Source organism: Taeniopygia guttata, chromosome 4A (genome assembly GCF_048771995.1).
Source record: "Taeniopygia guttata chromosome 4A, bTaeGut7.mat, whole genome shotgun sequence".
NCBI lineage: Eukaryota > Metazoa > Chordata > Aves > Passeriformes > Estrildidae > Taeniopygia > Taeniopygia guttata.
This window is the reverse complement of record NC_133029.1, coordinates 14500294-14524449: the sequence shown is the minus strand read 5'-3', so window position 1 is coordinate 14524449 and position 24156 is coordinate 14500294.

Below are 24156 nucleotides of genomic sequence, written 5' to 3'. Positions count from 1 at the left end.
ACAGAAACTTCTCCTTTTTTAGTTATTAATTAAATGAAAACAGAGGTAAGCCCAAGTCAAACTAAATATTAACAGGTTCCTGAGTCTATAAAATACTATTAAAAAGTTTGAGGGAAAATGCTGAAAACCACCCTGGGATAAACAACTCACGGACCAGTGTCTAATTGCAATTTTTAGGACAGTTGTTACAGAGCTGGATACTGAATATAACAGAACTGGTAAAATTCATCAGGTTTTGAATACCTCTATTCACTTGTGCTTACATTTTTTATTTTATAGAGAGCCTTATATCCATCTTGGAAAACTTCTACTATATTACGCCCCCTACACTGATGACACTAATATTTTCTTGATAGATGGATCAGAAGATCAGCCAAAACTTATTTGAAGCTAATGATAAGTGTTATTGTACAGATCATGAAGGCAGTCTTCATGCCAGCCCTAAAAGCAATACAGGACTTGGAGGAAAACATTTCTACCACAAAATCTCTTTGGCCACTTCAAGAGCAACAGCATATCCAACAAAATCCAAATTATTACTTGATAGAGTTATGTTGCATAATAATAGAAAAAAATACTATTTTTTAAAAACTGTCTTAATGCTAACTTCAAATGTTAGTGTCTCAAGGCAGGAACATGAGGGTGTGCTCTGATGGTGCAACAATGTTCTGATCAGAGAATTACGTGTAAAAATAGAATTTTGACAATATCTCACATCTCCCTTGAGTTCTCCCTCTCCTTGTTGCTTCCCCCAGAAGTGCAGATTAACAGCTCTCCAGGCACTTACATAGAAGCACAGAGCAGCCTCAGGCATGCCTTCAGTACAAAGCTGGTTCTGTGAGGTGTGGGCCTGTACATCAGTTACCCTAGAAAAAGATCAATTCTGCTTTTTCTGCAAGTGCAAGGTTCTATCTGTAATGCAAGACCTAGGGAGATAGGTAATAATAACAAAACCAGGCAGGGCAATGGGATTCCCCACTGACAGAATACACCCACACCAGGTGAATCGGATGAGTGATCCTAGCCCAGTCTCTGTGAAGCTGCATCTGAGAGAACCCAGTTCTGGTCATGTTGAAAAAGCTGTAATGAGGTTTCTCAAATTCAAGCAAGGAAAGGGTGCTCTATTTAGCAAGAACAGCAGCAGAGTGAGAGGAAACAACTACACATTCACATATAAGTAATTCGGTGGCCTTTAAATGCCCAGATTTTGATCTAGAAAACAATGTAAGAAAGTAAATGGATAGAACACAGATGCTGCTTATTTCTAAAGCTTAGAAGGAGAAATCTTGCTCTCAGGTAACTCCAGACATTGCTGGCCCGGCTATTTTGAGCTGCTAAACAAAACCCAGCTGAGAGAGTATGAGATCTCAGTAGAAGCAAACTCTAAAACAAAAATCAGATGGAGAAGAAGAAAAAATTAACAAGTGCCTGCATCAGTCTGGGCACAAACTAAAGGAAGTGTTACTAACACGACAGATCATTCTGCAGCAACTGTTCTTAGCAGGACATATTCCACAGAGGATGCTCATTCCCAACTGCTGTGTAGTGCATGGTCCTGTAGGATGCAAGTTGGCAGAAGGATCCCTAAAGCTCATGGTGCACTGAGCATGGACAGCAGAGCACGCAAATTCTTGGCACATTGTCTCCACAGAGCATGGTAGTAACACAAAATGGGATGAATCATGGAGCTTATAACAGCCTGAGTCCAATCACCAGTGCTGAGATGCCTTAACCTTTGACAGAGCTTAACCTTCAACCTTGGAACTCAGATGGAATTGAGGATCTTATTTCTCATAAGGGATTAGAACTGCAAGTGCATCTACAAGTGTATGTTTGTGAGGCTAAAAAAGGGCTTGTTACTCATTGCAAACAGAAGAACACAGCTGAGTGGAGGAAATAGAATCAGTTCATCTCAGTGCTAAACCCCACATTCCTATTGGCTTTTTCAAATGGTGACATCTAGTTTGATTTTTTAATTAAAAAGGAAAAAGTCCATTTACAATAGGAGATAAATCATAGTCATTCAGGACCAAATGTTGAACATTGGCTCCTAATTTTCACTTTCAGTTCAACATTCATTATTAATTATGGTGAATATGGCTGAGTGATTATACATGGAAGCCAAATTGCCAACTTCTACCCATTTCTTATGGTCAGAACTGGAGGCATGATGAGAAGCTGAAGCACTTAACCCTGAATGTTTATTACGCTTAAATAATTCTTGTGTAGTGATATCAATACACATAAAATTTGATAAATTTTGGAAAAGAAAACCTGTAAATGTGTACATACATTTGCCTATGTGTGTCTCTCTGTCCATATATAAGGTATTCAGACACACAAAGTCACTCAGAGATGCTGTATGAAATAACAAAGCTCTCTGCTCAGTTGTCAGTCCAATCCCACCCTTCCAAGCCAACTGCTGCAGCCCTGGGCTGTGAACATCAGCTGAACCACAACATCACTGGATGCTGAAGAGATGAGGGCAATTATCTCTCTGTATGCACATCCAGTTATGTGTCTGCCAAGGCTGTTTTTCAGGCTTCATTTCTTCTATTTAATCTTCCCTATTAAGATTCAAATCGAGATCAACATCCAGATCGAGACGGGTAATGATAAGGGGAGAGCTGTAAGCATTACATGTAAAACTAGTTTTTCAGATACATAGACAAGGGTGAAAACGAAATCACAGATTGTCTAGGTAATGAATACTTATTTTAAGTTCACAGGAGGATTCTGGAACAGCATTTGTTTTAGTAGTGACAAAACTATGGGTAAGCAAATTGTGAAACAAATGCATTTTTAGTAACAAATCTGCAATGAAGAGCTACCTCAGTTCTGCTGAATACAGTAAAGTGGTATGACCTGCCCATAAAATCCCTTTTAAAAGCTAACCTTAAAGCAAAAATATTATTTCAGTTTAAATTAAAAAAAAAAAAAAAAAAAAAAAAGATAAGATAGACTTAAATGGACAGTTCTAAATTATTTCCACCTCCAACATCATGCTACAATTCTCTGTTGAAGAAAATATCTACCTATCTCAGGCTACCTATCCATCAGGCTGAAATAACCCTGATAATCTCTTTATGAGGAAAGTTGAAGACTGTATATGGAGCAAGGCTTAACAAGGCCATGGATAGGGTATACACAGCAGGGTATATAAAGGTATATTGGTCTAGCTGGAGCAAGGCACAGAACTAATGGAAATACTGCTGTGCAAAATATTATTAGACTGAAATTTTAAAAATATGTAAGCAATGAAAGGATATGAGTTGTTAATTTTAAGTGTCCTCTTTATATTGTGGCCAAACAAAAGAAAGCTTTCAATTTTAGAAGCAGCTTTAACAATTCTTATTTTTAACTGCATTAAAAGATAAAAATACAAGGAAAGGAAAGCATTTTAAAAACAATCATTGCAAAACATGATGTCACATAATGGAAGACCTTTTATTAATTTGAAGGGTATAAACTTAAAAGTCAGATGGATACTTAAAAGTCAATATATATTTAGAATACTTCAGTAATGATTCCACCTGAATGCTAATATGAGAGGGCTAAAAGCTTGTACAAAAAGGTATGTTTACTAAATGGATGCATTGATCACTGAACTTTAGACAGCATTAGATTTTAATGAGTGATTTGAGAAGTCTTAATTGTTTATAGTTGTTGTCAGAACTGTAAAAAACCCTATGAATTTTTATTTACAGCTTGTTTATCTCTTTGTAAATGACTACATTTTAAAAAGAAATGGAACAAAACCAGAAAAAAAGTGCTTCTGATCAACACTAATGGCCATCTTGTGTAAGCCAGTAAATGCATCAAAACCTGAGTGGTAAACTTTTCTGTCCTGCTCAGCTGAGAGGGAAGGAACCCAAACATATTTTTAACAGACTGTCTGCTGCTCTTACTCTTAATTTACAGTATAACTTGAAGGCCTCATAAAGCCTCACTGGCTCAGCACTGAGTTCTGAGCAAACCAAGAGCATTAAAATACTCAAAGCCTCTGACTAGGACTGAGCAATCAGACAATGAACATGGGCAGAAGAGAATGTCAAGGGCCAGAATAGTCATAATTATTTCAATTGCCAACTCAGAGCCAACTCAGATTTGCTGTGGAGAAAAGTGGGTGTCTTGGTTTGGAAAGGCAGGTGTCTGCTAAGGAAGGCAGGAGTCTCCCCTGAAATGGAAACATGTAAACTCCTTCCCTCTGAATTGTTATAAATTTGAAATGAAGGGGGGCTCTAAGGCAAGAATATGAGAGCAGGAATAACAGTTCACCTCTCCCACAGCTAAAGAACTTTTAAGCATCTCACTGAGCATGGAAAGAAGAAAACTAGTTTTTAGTCTGACTAATATATTGAAAAAAAAATCTTACTTTGAAAATTGGCAGCATTGCAGAATATTTGGCCATTCTGCACCCCCGCTAATTTTGTTGCTTACATTGTTTCTGTACATCACTTATCCAGGGGATGAACACAAGTATATCCAAGTACCAAAGTGCCAGAGCTCCCAGCTAATTATTTGAGAAAGCCAGTTCATGAAAAAAGTTGAATAACAAAGAAAAGGCAAGAAATTATGTGGTGTTATTTTTGTAGTTTTTTTTTTTTTTTTTTATTGTTGTTTTTTAAATTACGAGTGGTAGACAGACTAGAAACCAAAATCTTTACAATGCTGGTTTTTTATTTCAGACAGTCCATACTTTGAGTCATTTTAGTTCTGCCCTTTTCTACCAACATCCCACTTAAGGCCACACCTTGGCCTTCTCCTTGCTGTTTTTTGGGTGCTCCATGCAGACTGGCACTAAGCAGAGCCACCCACTCAAACTGGCATTGTTTGGTCCAGACTTATGGGATGCTCCTTGGCTCTGGGCTGCAGATGGAAGAATCTGCTGTCCCCAGATTTATTTTTGCAATGATATTGTGGCAGTTGAACTTCTTTCTTTGTCTTGAAGTCCCTTAGATTTTAAAAGAGTGAGACCTTTTTTTACTTCAGACAGTCTGCAAATTAAAATTAAAATTATAGCCATTGTTGAAATTGCAGATTCCAACTGCACAGGTTTTTAAAATTACACTTCAGCAGACTGTATTCAAAAGAAAAGTCTTTTCAAAAAATGTAGACTTTTAAAAAATGTACTACAATGTAATGGCTGTTTTTCAAAATGTAAACCATCAATATAACTGAAAAAAATAATCCAGGGATTTGAGTCTTTTTAGACTGCATATACATAAGAAAAGAATCAACAGCTAAATAAACTACTAGCATTGTACATGACTAACTCGATGCAGAAATACTTATTTGAATAAACAATTCACTGAATTTGAAGAGGTTTTTTGGGGAAAGTAGCACTATATATATTAACAAGGGTCCAGAGATTCCTACAGCTGATAATGCTATTTTGCAAACATCAACATGCCACTATCACAGATTTAAATGAGGTCCACCCGCAGCAAATTAATTGCTTTATGAAAGCGCTGTATACCCATATTTTTCTTTAATGTTCAATTTTATAACACTGTAGTATTATCTATATTGCTGCTATAGGTAATATTATGCAAATAAATCTAAAAACTCAATGTGGAAATGAACAACTCATAATAGATATTTTAAAAACAAACATTTTAGTAAAATGAAGTAAATTTTTAATGAAGGTAACAAAATGAAATGCTGATGTTTGGATTAGTTTTATAATTGAACTTTAAGGGAAATATTGCAATTATTGTTCCAACCACATGCTGTGTTTTCCAGTGAAAAACTTCCCATCTTAAACATCCTTATTTAAAATCAATTCTTATTGCCTCAAAGAGAGGAGGAAATGGATCTATATTAAAATATATGCTCAAAATGCCTTCTTGCTAATATTTCTTCTTTACTGGAAATATTAACTTTCTATTTAACCAGTAATGGAAGTCTAGATTTTACTAAAAAAAACCCAACAAACCCAAAACCAAACTGTCAACTAAAATTCTTCTTCTTAATTCACCTTACGCCAGAAAACACAATTGGAATGTGAAAAGTAGACTTTCAAAAATGGGCATTTTTGAAATTTTTGAAAGCCCTGAGTTGCAGAATGATAATTGCTATCATAGTATAGTGAATAAACAAAAGCAATTTGCAATTAATTCACTGGAAATAATCTATAATATTGCTGCTGCCATGAAACTGCATTTTTGAGTATATTTTTTGCGGGCTCTGATGGGATCCACCCCCCAGTTATGAGACAACCGATGAGAGAACTTGCCAAGCCACAGATATAAGATGAATGTGGGAATATATTCAGTTTATATGTAAAGAAAATCCAGTCTCCCCTTGCTACCTGCTATATACAGGGTTGTCTTAGTTTGAAAAGCCAGGTGTCTGCTAAGGAAAGCGGAGCCTCCCCTGAAATGGAAAATGTTAACCCCCTCCCTCTGAATTGTTATAATTTTGAAATTAAAGGGGCTCTCAGGCAAAGACATGGGAGCAGGAATAACAGTTCTTTATTAGGGAAGAAAATAAAAATTAAATAAACAATGCAGTAATACAAAACAACACTGTCAGAGTCAGAATCCAACCTGACCCCCTGTGGGTCAGGGAGGTGGCAGCAGTCCCATCCCAGGGTGGCTCAGCCCTCCTGCAGTGCCAGCTGTGCTTCTGCTGGAGCAGGATCCTGCACAAGGGGGGAGTTTTCCTCTGGAGCTCCAGGGCTGGGGGAGATGGGCCTGGGCTCCTCTGGGAATGCAGTGGGGAAGAAAGCTGCTCCTCTGGGAATGCAGTGGGAAGAAAGCTGCTCCTCTGGGAATGCAGTGGGCAAAGGCTGCTGTGCTGTTCCCAGGTCAGATTGCATCCAGGTAGGAATGTTTGGCTCCTCCCCTGGGCAGAACATCTCCCCATGGGATGATGGAATTTTCTCAGCCATGCAGGGACACTCACTGGCCATGAACAGGAGATAATTAATAATTAATGGCCCATGGGCAGAAGAGATCTCCTGGAGGGATGATTGGTTGTGGAAGAGATAAAGAAAACTGCCCAATGAACAGAAGATAACTGCCCCATCAGATAGGAATAGAATACACACTTCCATTTCCAACCTAAGACAAGAGTACTGAAAAACATTAAGGTATATGGAAATGTAGTTGTTAATGAGATTTTAATCTTACAGCCTACCTTGTAATAATGCATTTGCTACAAATTAAAGGAATTCACTAAAATGCAACTAAAATATCATCTTGTGTTCTGTGATCAGGAGTCTAAGGTACAGTTTTTGGAGTATAATGCAATTACCTGTTACACCAGCATAACAAAAGGATGTAAACAAGCTTCAATTTCAGTATCCATGCCTACTGCTTGAAGTAAAAAACTGTACTAACTGATCTAGACATTGTCCTATTAGAAGGAGACATGAGAAACTTTGCTGACACCTTACAGTTGTACATACTCTACTGGAACACTAAAAGGTAAGGCATACACTATAAAACTACTAGTGGCACAAGATCATGTTTCTGCTTAATGAAGAAAATAATATATGACTCATCCAGAATAATGGGAATATATTATAAATTCCAAAGGAAGATTTAATGCATCTCTGATCTCTGGATAATTATTTTTAATTAAAACAGGTAAAGTGAGAAAAAATACAGCTATAAGGGATAATTATTGAATGAGAAATATGCCAGTCATATATTTCTGAGCACAATTATACAGGGATAAATTTGCCATGTTATGTTGCCTTTTATAAGATGTTAGAAAGAATCCTACCAGCACATGTACATACTCTAAAAAAAGGCCTTGAGAACTTTAAGTTCTTCTCAAATTAAATTAATAATAGGAGTGTCTCAAATATCCTGAACAGCAAATAGAACTATTAATCTCAGGGGCTGGCTGACAGCATATATTTCACCCAAGATTTAACAGCAAGAGAGAAAAGGCCTGGACTTGTTGTTCTAAGTGACCTTGCTGCTGCTCTGCACTTGGCTATGGGGAAGGGAATTTCCCTTGAAATGCAGGGCTTTTTATAAAAAAAGTGCCTCCAGTTTTTTATTAACAGCCTCATAATATCAAATTAGATAAAGCAGTTCAGCTTTAGTCACATCATGTTCCTGCTCTTCTCAGAACAACAGAAAGCTCATCATAAGGTGGCAGAATTAGAAATGTGGGCAGCTTGATGCCCCCTGAGTCAAAGGGAGCTGCCAGGTTCCATATAGGGGCTGTGTTATTTCAGGCAGAGGGATCCAGGAGTAAAGTTAACGATGAAACCCTGAGCCAGTGTAGTCACACTCATCCCAGCCATGCTGCCCTTTTCCCCAGAGAGGAAAAACACCATTTCTGCTGCAGCTACTGTCAGCACCGAGCAGCCTGTGACATTATGGTCCATGAACAGGACAGATTTCAGCTCATCTGCTGTTGCTTTTAATTAGTTTGTTGTACCAATTTCAGCTTTTCCAACTTTTCCCTGTGCTTTAAGAATAAGCAGTATGTTAACAGGGGTACAAGAGGGTCAAGTGGTGTTAAGTTCTACAAAATGAAACAGCGATTCATTCTGATAGCCAGAACATGTCTTGGTCTGCTCCAAATGCCCTGCTCATAAATATTGTGTTAACACTCACTACAAAACACTGCTAGGATTTCAAATGTGATTCTGTATTAGAGTTAAATGATGTTTTGCTGTGTCATAGCCAGTCATAGGCAGCAACACTTTTAGCAAGCCTTCTTTAGAACAGGTAGAACACTGCCCTGCGGTGAATCTCACTCCTGATGTGCAATCTTCTAATTCCTAGCCAGTTCACACTTGTCAAATTTTGGGCCAGCATTTTTCTCTAAATTCTCTTACATTCCCCTCTACCCTTAAAGAATGACTATGTCTTTTGCCAAAACAAACTGACTTCTTTCTTTCTCCTTTTTAAAACAGGACAGTTTTCTTACTTCTGAAAATCTCACAAACTCTGTTTAATCCTTTATTCATCATTACTCAGCATGAGTGATGGGAATTTACACAGTATCTCAGATTAGATCAGTAATTATCTGGTTATGTTCAGCTGTAACTCACCTGCTGCTTAAACAGTAGCAATAAATGAATACAGGGTATTTCACAGAGTTCATTCCAGCTATAGGTTGGGTAGGAATAAATTAAGACTCACAACTCACAACTCATCCTATATAGTAACTTTTAAAATGTTAATTACTAATATCATAATAGCAGAACACTACACTCTGTTTCTGTTTGATGTAAAGAAGACACATTTCAGAATTATTCCAATGCATCAATGATATGTTATGAGACTTCCAACTGATGGGGACATTTTGTTCTCAGTAATAGCCATGGGAGTTACTGAAGAAGACAAGAACAGCATCTGTCCAGATAAACCTGTCTTGTGTTTTTGCTGCATGGTGGCTGAAAAGGTCTTTTACTAAACAAATTTAAAGCAATTTATTAAACTAGTTGCATAATGAAATAAACCAATTATTTAATAAACACTTAGGACTAGAACTGATTGGGACACATGAGAAAAATAAAAGGAAAGGCTGTTGGAATATGTGGTTCATCTGATGCCGAAATATTTCAAAGGTGGTATCTGTTCTGTTCATGGAAACTTTTTTTGACAAAAATTTGCAGCCTGCCAAACTCAAATTTACCCTGGTTCATGGAGTGACCGCAGTGAGACTCAACAAGGGGAGCTAATCCATACAACAAAATGCTGCTCCTTAACTAAGGTTGATATTAGCTGAGTAGGAATTAAAAGAGCAATATAACATTTTCCTGAGTATTTGCCCTGGTTTGTAAAGTAAAAGCAACAACTGTATGAAGCTGTTTAAGATGGAAGACCTCCTGCCTATGTGATGTATTATGCAATGCTTGCAGGGCTTGTCTTAGAATTAAAATGTGGGTGGAGGGTCAAAATGAATAGAACATAAAATCGAGACACTTTAATGAATCAGTGTAAAAATACAGTTTAACTTTATTCAAGGCACAGTGCATGAGACTGCTTTCTAAATTTCAATTTTTACTGGCTTCAAAAAGAGAAAATCACAGCAAGTACAAAGGCTGTGGTTCTCATACTAATGTGGAAACTGTGCAATTTTGTCTTTGTGTAAAATAAGTGTAAATGTGCTCCTGAATATCTGCTACAGATTCTCTTTAAATGGAAATGTCAGCAAAGAGTTCAGAGATGAAGCAGGAGAAGAAACATTTCTAAGCCCTAATGTGTCTGTAGAGAGCACAGGAATAATTTTTCTAGAACACAATAAAAGCCCCTCAAGGTTAAGATAACAGAGGAATGTGAGTGAATCACATACCAGGAATAATTTGAAATATAGCTTATATCTTAATTGTCACAAATGCAGAAGCAGGTTTATTTCTGTTTGTAATAGTTGCATTTCCTGTACAAACATCAGTTTGAAGCTCCATCTGTTGCCAAGGACCTTTTGAAAATTTGTGTTTCTTGCCTCATTTTTATGAGTCAGACAATGTACATTGTTGGTTTAAGCCAATTATACACAGAAATGCTTTCCAGATAAGTGTTTACATTTGTAAATTTAAATTTTTGCAAATGGTAGCTTTTATAAGCTGAGAATACAACTTTCCAAAGCATTTCTACTAATAAAACTCAATACTTCAAGTAGTAACCAAATGCAAACAAAAATTGAGTACAACCAATATGTGTCTGTAAATTGTATGGACACAATTATTTTGCACATGATTTTCTAAGGTCTAAGTAGGAATGACAAAAGAAATAGCCTAAGGTACACTATTTATTGCAATATTAAACTTAGCTGTTTCAAGAGCATATGCTGATTCCAGAAAATGTAGAGGCACACATATTCCAAAATACAAAAATGCAGTATTTAAAAGCCTTCAGAAGATTAGTTAATGATCTGATTTTGGCCTCACTTGAAGATTTCACCGTAGGTTAAAAGTGAGTGAAAGGAACAGGTAATCCATAGCTAAAAGCAATGCTACTAAAGCTGCTCCTGGAACAGGTGTTCTTCATCTCATTTAGCATTTCAGAAAATCACCTGAGTAGAACACAATTAAACCTTAGAATGCTCCTATTCCTTACTCCCCAACCAAGCCACATGTCCCATAATAACAATCCTTTACTATTTATTGTTTCTGTAATAATTCTACTACACATTTTTATTATATGTTTTGTGCTCCTGGGATGGAGTCAGAGGTGAGGAGCCTGGGCAGCTGAGGAGGAGTGGAGGCAGCTGGAGGTGTGGGGAGCAGAGGGCCCCCAGCTGCCCTGGCTGGAGGGGAGCAGCACTGGGAAGGATCAATCCCAGAAAATGAGCTGAGAGCTGCCTGGGAGCAGCTGTGGCTGAGAGTGATTGTGAGGCTCTTGGTAAAATGATTAATTATCTGATACACTGCTGGGGAAGAAGCTTGGCTGTTGAAGCACTTTGATGTGGCTGATGGCTGGTTCTGAGGAGATGGAGACCCTGGGATTTGCTGCTGTTCTGAGTTGTTTCCAGAACTGTCTCATAGGAGTGCATAAGAGATGTAAACCAATTAATCTTATTTACCAGTGAAATGATGTGGATAAATAAATCCAACAACAGCATTAGGCATGTCTGTGTTTATTTGAACATCATCTAAATATTGTTAGCCTAAGAATTGTGGCTGCTAATTATTTTGTGACCACATCTGTGAAAGGACATGCTATGGAGAAATTCTTTTCCATACATTTTTGACAGAACAGGTTATGAAGACTGTAGAGGGAGGGCTTCCTTCCAGCCAGACTGATTCTGCTGATGCACTGTGGGACTTCTGAGTCACAGGCTGGGGGTGGAAGTGCTATGTCTACATCAAATGGCATTGAAAACCTTTTCCCTGCAGAATTCTCCTTGTTTTCTGCCTTTTAATCACAGAAAAGAGCATTTTCGTCCTCATGGCTGGTTTATTTTGCTGTTTGTTCTGTTTTGTTTGGGTTTTTTAACAAGTCAGGAAGGAACTTTCTAAGTATTAAATTGTACTGGTACTTGTCATGTTGTCCTGTTTAAGTCTGCAGAAATTCTGCATTTCTGTATTTGTGGAACTCCTTTGCCTCTGACTGAGAAAATAACTGTGACTACACACCTGTTAGATACAAAACTTTTAATTTAAGCAATCAGGCATCACACATGAAACCTGTACCACAAGGAGAACCTGAATTTTTAGGTAAATATGTTTTCAGGTGCTCTCTGTTGTGCTATTTGTGTGTGCACCTGCAGGTCATGGTAAGAGTCCTTTGTTGGTAGGGCTGAAGATGGAATTCAGACCACAGTACTGTGTTTTGAATAGTAACATGCTTTTTTGGATAGGACTTGCTGAAAAATGAATTTAAATATTAAATGTATCAAAATTCAGATTAAGAAACTCTGTGTGTTATGTGTGTATCTGAACAACAGCATGAATTTACCCACTGAAGGATTTCTCTAGAAAAGGAACCACCTGCCTGTGTATCAAGTACCCGTCAAGATTTGTAAATGCGCCACACAAAGCAGTTCCCCTGCTTGTCATACACTACATTTTATTTGACTAAAAGCTCTACAGGTTGGTATTTCACTGGAAAGCTAAAAAGTTGGACACAATGATTAAAAAAATCAAACCACAGAACTGTTTCCTGAGCTATGAGAATATAGAAAAATTTAAAAGGTAGCAGGTCAGGTACCAGTTTGCATTTTAAGCCATGACTCTTCAGCTTATTTCAGTGTTTCGGGGATTTTTTTTTTTTTTGTGGACCATACCTTGTCTCTGTTATTTCAAGTAACCTTCTTGCACTGCTAAAGGAAATAGACTTGACTCATACCTGATTTCAGCATCACCTTTTGAATCCCATAATCTTCTTCTATTACTCCTACTGTGCCAGGTTATAAGTGGAGCTTGTCTGGCATTGGTATTGTGAGAAAAATCAAAACAACAACAAATCCCCTCTCTGTTTTTTGGTTTTTTTTTTTTTTTTGTCAGCAGCATTATTACTTTTTGTTTTGCTCCTCCATAATGTGCAGCATGAGGTGCAGGAAGTAGGCTGGCAGTCTTTGTGAGAATTCCAGAATGAGGGTTCTGGGCTTTATGGATGAATTTTATGTCTTTTGATGAAATTTGCAAACACATAGGCAAATATTTCAGCAAGTATTTCTGACTCAGGGATTTTATATCTGTCTGGAAAAATTTTTGTTCCCTGAAGTAACCCCATCACTTCCCTGCTGTTCCATATGCATTTATGAGGTGCTAAACTGGACTCGGGGAATCTTAGTTGTGCTGTCTCTTGATTTTTGTTTTTTTTGTCAGGACTATTAGGTGTAGTTTTTTACTCACCTGATGCCTTCCCAGGCTACAAGGGGAAACTACCTCTTTCTGTCAGAGCCTGCCTCTTTCCTAAGCTTAGTCATATTTCAGGGGAGCCTTGAAATTTGCTGTTAATGCTGTTAACAAAATGAATATTTCATACCAAGATGAACACGGGTTCTGAGTCTAAAAGATTGTGTAGTACCAAACTTTAAATTAGGAAATGAAATATATTTAAATTATGTTGAAGAAGGCTCTGATTAACAGCCATTAGCATTAAACTTGGCATTTTATTAAAAACACATGACATGCTCAGGAAGAAGCCTGTATCTTCCTAGAAGTATTTTTCTTTGTACATTTGTCTTCTTCTTTATGCAGTGACATGCTGAGCACCTTACAGAGAGTTTTATAAGTACCTGCACAGTCTTCCCAGCGCCAGGATGACAAACCTGCCACTCCTAGCAGCTCTTTTACCTGATGCAGCCAGAACTGCTTTTAAAATACTTGAATTTTGTGATTCTGTGCAAGCTACACCAAGGAAGTGTATAATTTATGATGCATTCTCTGAATCCAATCCCTGTGCAACTCATCTTGTACTTTTCTTGCTTTCAGGAAAGAAATTATATTAAATTTAGAGCAACTCATTGCCATGGCATGCTCCCTGACTAGCAACTCTGGCCACAGAAAGAGTGTGCAGCACCTCCTAAACCTTGTTTTGTACTTAGACCCCAGTGAAGTAATGTGGCCTGTGATCTACCCTTTAACTGTGGCACAGTTTTTTTTTAATTTAAGATTTATATTTTATGTTTACAAATATGCCATTTAAGGTAGTGACCTTTAAAAAGTATATGTGCCTTTGTGAAAGTACAGACAGGAAAATTAACATTCAAGAAAGAGAAAAATAATCTGCAGTCTTTTCTTTCCAGGTTTACCCACATAGAAATTGTAAGATTTTATTTATGTGTTTTTAAGAAGTTGACAAATGTACTCCTTGGGTGAACAAAAAGTAATGAAACCTATTTCAGAGATATAAGAAGAAATGTTGCTTGGTTTTGCTAGTGGTGAGATAACTAAGCATTGAAACTAGAGGCAGCAAAGTAAATATTTCATATTCTAGGACATTAGGTGTCAAGAAGATAAATGAAAATTCAAATGAAACCTGTTAGCAGTGTGTCAACTTTAGAAAGTCCACAAACAATAGTAAGGTGGTGTTATTACTTTGATTTTCTGCATGTAAAAAACATCCTTTGGAGAGCAACTTGATACACATGGCTGGCTCATAGCTGGGACTGTTAAATGGGGGGGATTGCCCTGTGGATATTCTCAGTTCAGTCAGAGAGAGAAAAAAGAGATTTCTCCCAGGCCTAGCCTGGGAAAGTCAGGAGAAAGAATGAAAGCAATTATTATCTCTCTATCTGTTCATATTGTTTGTAGATATGTTCTACCACAGTGTGCTACTCATAGTGCACCAATGGTGTGAAAGGTTTTTACTTTGAGACCAATCATACTTCACCTTAGCCAGTCCCATTATAAAAGAGATGTGCTACTTTCATTAAAGGTTCTTCTTCACCTTCTGTGACTTGAGGCTTTTCGTCCATCCCTGACTCAACAGCGACATTGGCCTACTAAGTGTTGGTGGATTATGGCTGGTGCAAATTATTCTCCAATTACATTTTCTTGTGGAATAAAATAAAGCTCTATATATAAACTGATCAGATTTGTTGGATATTCTTTAAAAACACTGCATTTTTATGAACTACATCACCAAACCAAAGCACTTTTCTTTAGGACACAATGTAGGTCTGAAAGCTAGGTTGAATCTTTAATATTTTTTAAAAGCACTGCATTTTTTATTAACTACATCACCAAACCAAAGCACTTTTCTTTAGGACACAATGTAGGTCTGAAAGCTAGGTTGAATCTCTAAGTTGAAGACCTTTGTGTGGTGTACAAATAAAGCATACAGTATTTGATTGAACAATAATAATCATAACAGCAAACCAGATTAAGCAGAAAACCCCTCAGAATTAAAGAACCAACAGAAATATTATTGCACACGTACTTTATTTAAAGATTTTATTTAAAGATTACTATCATTATTTGTCTGTTGTAAGTTTTACAGACAGAGCTTATTTCATTCAGCACAGTCTACTGCACTGCCAAACAAAGAGATGCGAGTTTAATGCATTCTTCAGGAACAGCAGTTTTGTGCATCTTTATTTAGGAGGAGAAACTCATCTGTTCCCATGAATTATGGGGCTTTGACTTGCTTCTTTAAAAATCTGGCTGCAAATAGAACTAGCAGGTTATTGAGGCCAGAGAGGAGTTTCTGCTGGCTGGTGATAAGAGGAGCCTGGCAGCTCGGGCATCTGATAGAGGGAGGACGGACTGAATGTCAGCACCGGAATGTGAGCAATGGCAGGAAGGCACTGAAGGCAATGGTTTGCAAAAATTTCACTTGGTTGCTTCCAGTGTGGTTCATTTTCTGCCATCTGCTCCAAGACATCAAAACAATAAGATGAAACATGCAATTATCTGCATACGTCATTTGCATAATGAGGATGTAGATGTAAGTTGTCTAACTGTTCAGCCTGGGCCAAACCAGAATGTTTAACTTGTCAGTGACCTGTTCTCTCAGTGTTAACACATGGTTGAAATATAAATCAAACTTAGAAACTCAGAGCTAGGAGTAAAGAGCTGTGCAGACAGTAAAGAGTGACAATTTCAAAAGTGCCATATTTAGTTGTGAGTTGATTGAATAATCCACTGTGTAACAGCTTAATTTCCCATGCTTTAAAGAAGTTGAAAACATCTCAAACGTGCACTGTAAGCCTGTGAGAGTGAGTTAAAACCATTTACAGGAGCTCTCAGAGAGAATTTGCTAGAAATCCCCTGCAGCATCACCAGGTAGCAAAGATCTGGGGGAAGCTAAAGCTGGTTCATCAGGTACCTGGGGCTGGGGCTGTCAGAGGTGAGGCAGCACAGGAGATCAGCCAGTGTCAGCCAGGAAACACCTTCCTTGTGCCTCGGCTAGGCTGCACTCATGGTCACAAGGTATTTTTATTTTGCTTGCTTAAAGAGGAAAAAGTCCAAGAGAACCTTATCCTTAGTGGTTGTCCAAAAAAAAAAAAAAAAAAAAGGTAATATCACTTAAAGCCTCATGGCCACAGCTGTGGATGCAGGGAGTGAGAGAGAAGTGATGTTTTTAACCCTAACCCTTAGCCTGCCTTTTTCAGGCATCACTGCACTGTCAATTCATTCTCACCGCCCCAGAGTGATGCTGAGATTGAAATTCTAGCGGTGTAGCCAGTCGATTTAAAAAGCAAACTCGTGGTTTTAACATATTTTTGCTCGTTGTCAATCTGTTCTAAAGTCAAGGGCTGGCAGGGCAGGGTGAGCCAGGGAGCTGCACCGCACGGTGGCACTGATGGCTCGGCGTTATCAGCGCAGAACAGCAGAAAATCTCCCTGTGCCCTCCCTGGGGAGCACCAGCGCTGTGCCACAGCCGGGGCTGGCACTGAGGAGTGACACGGCCTGAGAGACATCCCAGCACATCCTCAGCTGGGTCTGTAATTGGGGCAGCTAGGCTTCAGTGCCTGTATTTGCCCTGTATTAATGCCTTCTCCACTGGTTTTGAAGATTAGGTTAAATATCTTATATTATGTTTTCTCTTTCTAGTTCTTTTTTTTTTTTTTCTTTCAATGCTGCTTTTCTAAAATGCTGATCAAAATAAAATGAAAAAAGGATATTTTGACTCAGTTTTGATTAAGAAGCTGATGGGCAAGGTGTTCAGACCTGTATCCCCTTTGGTCACTTCTTGAGTGCAGGACTGAGTAAGTTGTCATTACATTTTTATGGGGCACAATGTGTTTGTATTACTTTTTCTTGTAATTTTATTTCATTTTGCTGATTGAATTTCTCCCTATAAGTTCATATGGGGAACTAGAAAATAGCTTTAAATGCTACAATAATCGGATCTTATTTTCATCTCCAGCATGCTTCCTTGTATTAGGATCAGAGAACAGCTTACACCATAGCCAAGATGGTCTCTTACTCTGTGATTGAATCGTTTGTACTTGGCCTTTAAAAATGTTTCTTTAAATAGCTGCCAACATCCTGGGACAGCTTGTTTCCAGTTCTCACTTACTGAGAACTGTCTTCTTGAAATGAAATTTCTTTTTATTGCAGTATTTTTTTTTGTCAGTGTTTTATTATTATTTCATACCTGTCATACAAGTTACCATCCACTTTGACACTCTTAGCCTTTCCCTTGCACTTTGTGTGACATCCAGAGGACTTCCCTTTACACCATCATCTGTACCAAAAAACCCAGGAACCTGTGGGATTCAACAATCTGCAGATTAGAAGTGCTGAATTGCTTGTCCAGGTGCTACCCCTACAGACTCTGCTAAATCAGGTTTTCTGATTGTAGGATCTGCTGTGTACCCTCACCACTGATTGTATCTGGGACCTTTTCTGATTTTGCTCCCTACTTGGTAATTTTCAACTGGTGCCAGCCATTCTTTATAAACTGGAGCTCAGAGTAAACATAATCGCCTTTGCCATGCAGTTTTTTTCTGTTCAGTCTGAAGAGGAGAGGGCTTTGGGGAGAGTTATTGTGGCCTTTTAGTATAGGAAAGGGGCTTATAAGAAGGAAAGGCATTTTACTAGGGCGTGACAGAAAATGGGGTGAAAGAGGGTAGATTGACTTGGATATAGGGATGGAATTTTTATGTGATGAGGGTAGGGAGACACAGGCTCAGAGAAGCTGTGACAACCCCATCACTGGAAGTGTTCAAGACCAGGTTAGAGGGCCTTTGAGCAACCTGGGATGGTGAAAGATGTTCTGTATGTGGCAAAGAGGTTGGACTGAAGAGGGTTCGGACTGCAGTCTTTAAAAATTCCTTCCAAACTGAACCATTCTACGGTACAGTTAATATATCATCTTCAGCTGAGAGAAGCATCCATGAAAAGTTAATCTGTGTTAGATCAGTAAGAGGGTAACCAAAATGTTTATTTCTTTTCAAATATCAAGTGTCATATATTTACTTGCTATGCAGTAAGTGTAATTCATGTTTTATGGAAAATATGCACACGCATTTGGAAGATCTGCATATGTCACTAAAAAAAACCTTAAAGTAATTGCTGCAGATGAGAGTTAGTGCTATAATGTATCTTGGGTTGTAAAATAACATGAGACTGTTTTTCTGAGCTTGTGTTTTGGAGTTGGAGAAAGAGTGAGTTCACTAAAGGGTTCTGATTTATATGGTGATTTTCTCCCCAGCCTGCTGTGCAGTCTTTAAAAAATGTTGATTATTTTGCTGACATGAAGGAGAGACAGGAGGCTGTTTCCCATACAGACAGGGAAGAAATCTGAGGAGAAGGATTTGTATCCTTCTCCATGTTAAACCCATACATCTGCCCTTGCCTGTGACTGCTTGGGAAAAATTCTTCCAAGTGATCCTCTGGCTTGGCTACACAGAGGGGAAAAGGACAAAATCATGGTGTTGTTCTGAGCTAGATAAGATGCAACAAAGAACTTTTAGACCTGTGTGAGAATGGCACAGTCCTTGAATGTGGCAGCCTCAAAGAGGTCGTGCTGGCATTTTGCCCCTGTTTTCTCTTCTGAGGCATTCCTCAGAAGCTTGTAGGTCTATAGAGCTCATGGGTTTGGATTATGTTTGCTGTGAACTTGCAAATATTTAGAAAATACAGAGGATGTTTCTAAACTGAACTGACACATCCCAAGTTCTTACAGCTTTTACTTGCCACACTTACATTGTTTTCACATGTCAGAGGAGGGAAATGTTACTTCAGAAAAACATTAATGTTCTGATAAGTCTTTTAAACCTCATAATTAATGAGGAAATCACTAGATATTCATGTCCTAGATTCATTGTACCTGGACATTTTACAGACAGCAACATCTTGAAGCTGGCTAACCATTATATGCTGTTTTCTTGAGTGACAAGCATATTTTCAGACTTACACAGGAAAATGTATAAGACTCGTGTGATAAGAATTAATCAGAAAGCTGAAGATTTAAGGCTTAATTATAATTCTGTTCCAAAGCAATGGACTGTGGGAGCTGCTGGTACTAAACTGTATTGTGCAAACACTGCATACTGATGGAGTTTGCTTGTCAACCCCAGCGGCATTGCTTTGCACTGAACTTGTTGTTCTGTCACTCAGCTGCATCACGGGAAAAGATGAGTATCTCAGGGGAATGTGATCTGCATTTTTAAGAAGAAAGTCAACCTCAAAGATGCCACAGAAGGACTAACACAGATTAGAGATAGCTGGTTTATTGACTGTGGATTCTGCATGCTTCCTAGGTGATGACACGTTTACTTGCTGAAACTTCAGCTGAATGTATCAGTTTTTGTGTTTCATTGCTGATGAAATGATTGGTTAAAGAGTGCAGTGTTATAGCATTGGAAACAGTCACTAAATCCAAATGATTCTCAAAACTTTCATAGCTATTCCAAGATTGTTTTCTTTCTTTTTTTTTTTTTTTTTAACTGCTCTAATCTTAAATTTGTTCTCCTCCCACAGAAAGAGAACAGCAAAACTCATGACAGATATTTTAGTCTAGTGTGTACAACAGCAAACTAGATTAAAAAAGTCAAAGTAAAGGAAGTAAGATTTGAGCAAACTTCTCTTCTGCTTACAAGTTAGAATGCTAGATTATCCTCAGAATAAAGAGGAAAGGGCAAGTCAAGGTCAGGTTGTGACCAAAAACATTAGTTCAGAGCTAAAAGTCAGTGAGGTAAAATGATACAGCAGCTTCTCAATTTGGTGAGATAAATTATTTTAAACTCCATTGGCATTAGAAGGACAAATGCATGTCCTTGGGTGTGGGCTGAAGGGATGTAATCTGTTTTTTCAATGCACTTGATGATGAATACAAGCTTTTTTCTGGTTTTCTGCTAACAATTACTGGACTTTTCAAATTCACTTCAAGACTTTCTCCAGTTATGGGTTTTCTTACTACACATTAGAGTTTCTTAAGAAGCAGCAGAGATGTTTTGCCTCAGCTATTTGTGCTGCAGAAGGGCAATTAAACTGGGAATATTTATGGTGAAGTTTTGTACCTTTGCTTTAATAGATACAACAGTGCCTGATTTTGCTTCTCTCCAACTTTATGGGAGATTGTAATTGATTTTGCTATTGGGAACAAAACTGGGCCAGGCATTTTGAGCTGTAAATATCATTGTCATTTTGAAAATGGAAGTACTGTTAAATTGCAGCGCTGACAATGGATTATCCCACATTAAGCAGATTTCACTAAGTTTTATGTGTAGCCTAGTCATTATAACTCAAGATTTCTATGCGTGTGGGAAACCTAATACACTATGTTTTTTACATAGTCCTGTATATATGTAAATGGAATTGTGGAACTCCCTTAATGCTTCAATAAATATGCCAAATGTCTGTAGCAACCTGCTGTTCACTGTGCCCAGATTGCTTCTTTGTAAGTAGGTATCAATCTTCAGCACTTGCTGCATTCAGCCTCTCCTGGTCTCTGATCAGGATCCATCTGTTCCACTGTATTTGATAGTGTGGATTTTTTTTTATGATAGATATAGGTTTTAAAAAATGTTAATCTCCAAGTGGTGCCTGATCCCTACTGGGTTGTATTTGTCAGCATAATAGTTTCAAATTGCAAAGACATAAAGTAATGCACTTCTAGGTAAGAATGTGGTTTGTTGCTTGGTACATTTACATAGGCAGGGAAGAATTTTTTTTGGTGACAATTTTTTTTCTGAGTTATACCTTTATGAATCTTAAAAATTACCACTTGTTTTTATTCTTATTCACTGGAATAAAGCTGAAATGTTTTTTTTCTATATGGATATTAAATATTGGAAGAGAAGACTGGGTGCTTCCTGGGAAAATAATTTATTTGATTTTTAGACATTATATCTTTTTCTTTGATTACTACTTTCTTCCAGAAGTGCTGGACCATGTCTGTTAAAATGTGAAAAGTGTGGGAAATCTAAAGTGAGCACATACTTAATCTTTGAGGATTTATTTGCAAAGATGACTTTGTACAAATGAATTGTTGAAGCATTGGTTCAAATTCAGAAAACATATTATAGGTGTGGAAGTGGGTAAACATACTGGTTCTGCTGGGAATAGTTTTACATGTATTTGTGATATACTGCCTGCACAAAAATTCAGTTTTGTTCTTGATCTGATATGCTTGTAGTAACAGAAGGCATTATCATCTGCAAACAGGCAAATGTTTGTGTGATAGTGAGTTTGACACTGTCAGCTTCTGTGCCTTGAGTCGTGGTTCACAGACATTAAAGCCCATTTAGGTTCTGATGACACTGGGATGGCAGTGTGGGGGTGTCTCTCCAAAGGGAGAGCCCAGAAACAGCCATGGGAAACAGTGCCTCATGTTTGGCCTGGCGTGAGAATGGTTTGCAGGTAGAGTTTTTGTTGGGAAAAAATGGTATTAAGGAGTGCTGTGATTTGAAATTTATATGAACAGTTTTTAAAAATGAAAATAGGTAAAGAAATATACACGTGTGCATTTCAATGCCAGGTAAGGCACCTGTCTAGATATTGAAGGATGCCAGAAGATAGCATTTAGTCCTTTAGTTTAAATTAAATAACCTCAGGCATTCACTTCATGCTCTGAATGGTCATATACCTGGTCTGGATATGCTTTGCAACCCCGAGGCAAGAAATTTATCCTGAAGCTTTGTAATAAACTAAGCTTTCCCTTTCAATGAATTATGCAAATCAGCATGAAATTGAAATTCTAAATTGAATATATGCTTGCATATTTTAAATGTTTTCAGGTTAAAAATGAATATTTCATACTCACATATCCCTTATAAATAACATCTAAGACTTGGTTAATAGGATACATAAAACTTCTGAAAGGCACAGCAGGACTGGCATATCAATGGGAGGGACTAGCCATGAATTCTGCAATTTTACAGTGCTGCACAACTTCAGAGAGGTGGAGTTGTTCCTTTGCCATTCACAAAGGGGAACTTCCCTTCCTGGCAAACAGCAAGGACGGGGTCACTACAGACACGCTGCACAGAGCTGGGCTTTTTGTCTGTTTGACTGGGAGCTGATTGTGCCATTAATTAACTAATTTACTCAGATGTTCAGCATGGTGGGGCCGAGGAGAAGCAATCACTGCTGGGTCCTTTTGCTGCCTTTGCTGGTGGGGCTGCACGGGTGACACATCCTGGGCTGGTTGTGCTGTTCTTTGGGGTTCTTGGCTCACACATGGCACTGCAATTGCTTTAGGGCTCCTAACATTTATTCTCACTCTTATTTGTCTTATCTGTCACAAAATGATCTGAGTTTATTCATCTCCTCCACCATAAGCTTTTGTTTTAGAGACTTAATTTTTATCATAAATCTTTGTACACCACTGGCATTTGAAATAACTGTTTCAGCTGATAGGTTCTGCTCTTGGGAAAATATTTCCATTTTTAAAAGTTTAGTCATAAACTTGGCATCTTTGTGGCTTTTTTGAATTGGCCAGAGTGGTAGCCTTATTTTTAAAAATGTTAGGAATCTTTCAATATCAAAATGTTAGCTTTTATTTCTAGGAAAATACTAAATTCAGGAAGAAGATATTTTGATGTACATTTTTTTAGACCTCTACATATAGTTAAATTATCAAAAAAAACCAGTAGAGCTAACCAATGTTAAAAGCAAAGAAGGATCTAATTAGAACACAAAGAAAAGGAAAGCAAAACATCAACCCTCCTCCACACTACAGGGGTGTTTTCATACTTTCATTTTATTATCACTTTCTCTTCTATTTCATCTGACACAGAAAACAGTTTTTAATGTAAATTTTCAACCTCCCATCACAACTACACACTCAGATATAATAAATACAGAACACACACATAAAGAATACAGGAAAATTATTTCTTTAGTGCTTTTGCTGTGATTCAGGTCGATATCTACAATCCCAGTATATACACAACACAGACAAGCTGGAGGAATGCTCACTGAGACAGAAGCTGGTTGACTTTTACACCCCAGCATTGCTCACATTCATCTCAGTCCCGACTTGCAGGTTTGACCTCTGTCTGCCACAGCAGCACTTCTTGCACTTTCCTTTGAAGAATCTGGCTCTCAGGAGGAAGAGGGTCCTGCCAAATGTGCTAATACTGCAATTCTCGCATCCCCTTTTTTACTGGGAATAAAGTCAATCTATAAATAACTTGGAAATTTTGTATTGGTCTTAATATATGGTTAATCATAATTATGATTAATAATATATGCTTTACAAAAAAAAAAAAAGAAGGTCCAAGTAGTATGTGGAAATTGATTTTATTTACTACATTTCTTGTAAAAGTAGAATAGGAAACACAATAGTTTTTCTTTTCCCTACCTAACAGCAAGCACTGATGGGAACTGAATAGCTCTGTATCACAAACTACTAAAGTATGATATTGATAAAGAAAATCAGGTATTTATTTCTGGCTGTTTTTAAGAATGATTTTCCCAAAGTTCAAAATTGCAGATACCTTGTATAGTGGCATATAAAACCCAACTTTGAACATGTTTTAATCCTGACATATCTCTGGAGGAAAAAAGATAAAAGAACCCACTAAAGATTATTCCTGAAATTCCCATGAGCTTTTATAAAAACCTGTAATAAGGTGAGCTTATGTGGGCTGAGTTAGGTAAAGCATGCCTGAAATTTGCTTGAAACCTAGCATGGAATTCTCCTTTGATATGGGGAATTTTCACTAATAGCACCTGAGAAAGTCATTGCACTTGGTGACGCTGGCCCTAATTTTCCCTAGCATAAAAAGAGAGGGAGAGTCTTTCATTTTCCTACTTTGTGAGACTAAAATTTTCCAAAGCAACAAACCTGCTTTGTACTGCATCCACTGCTCAGACAGGCCATCTATAATGTA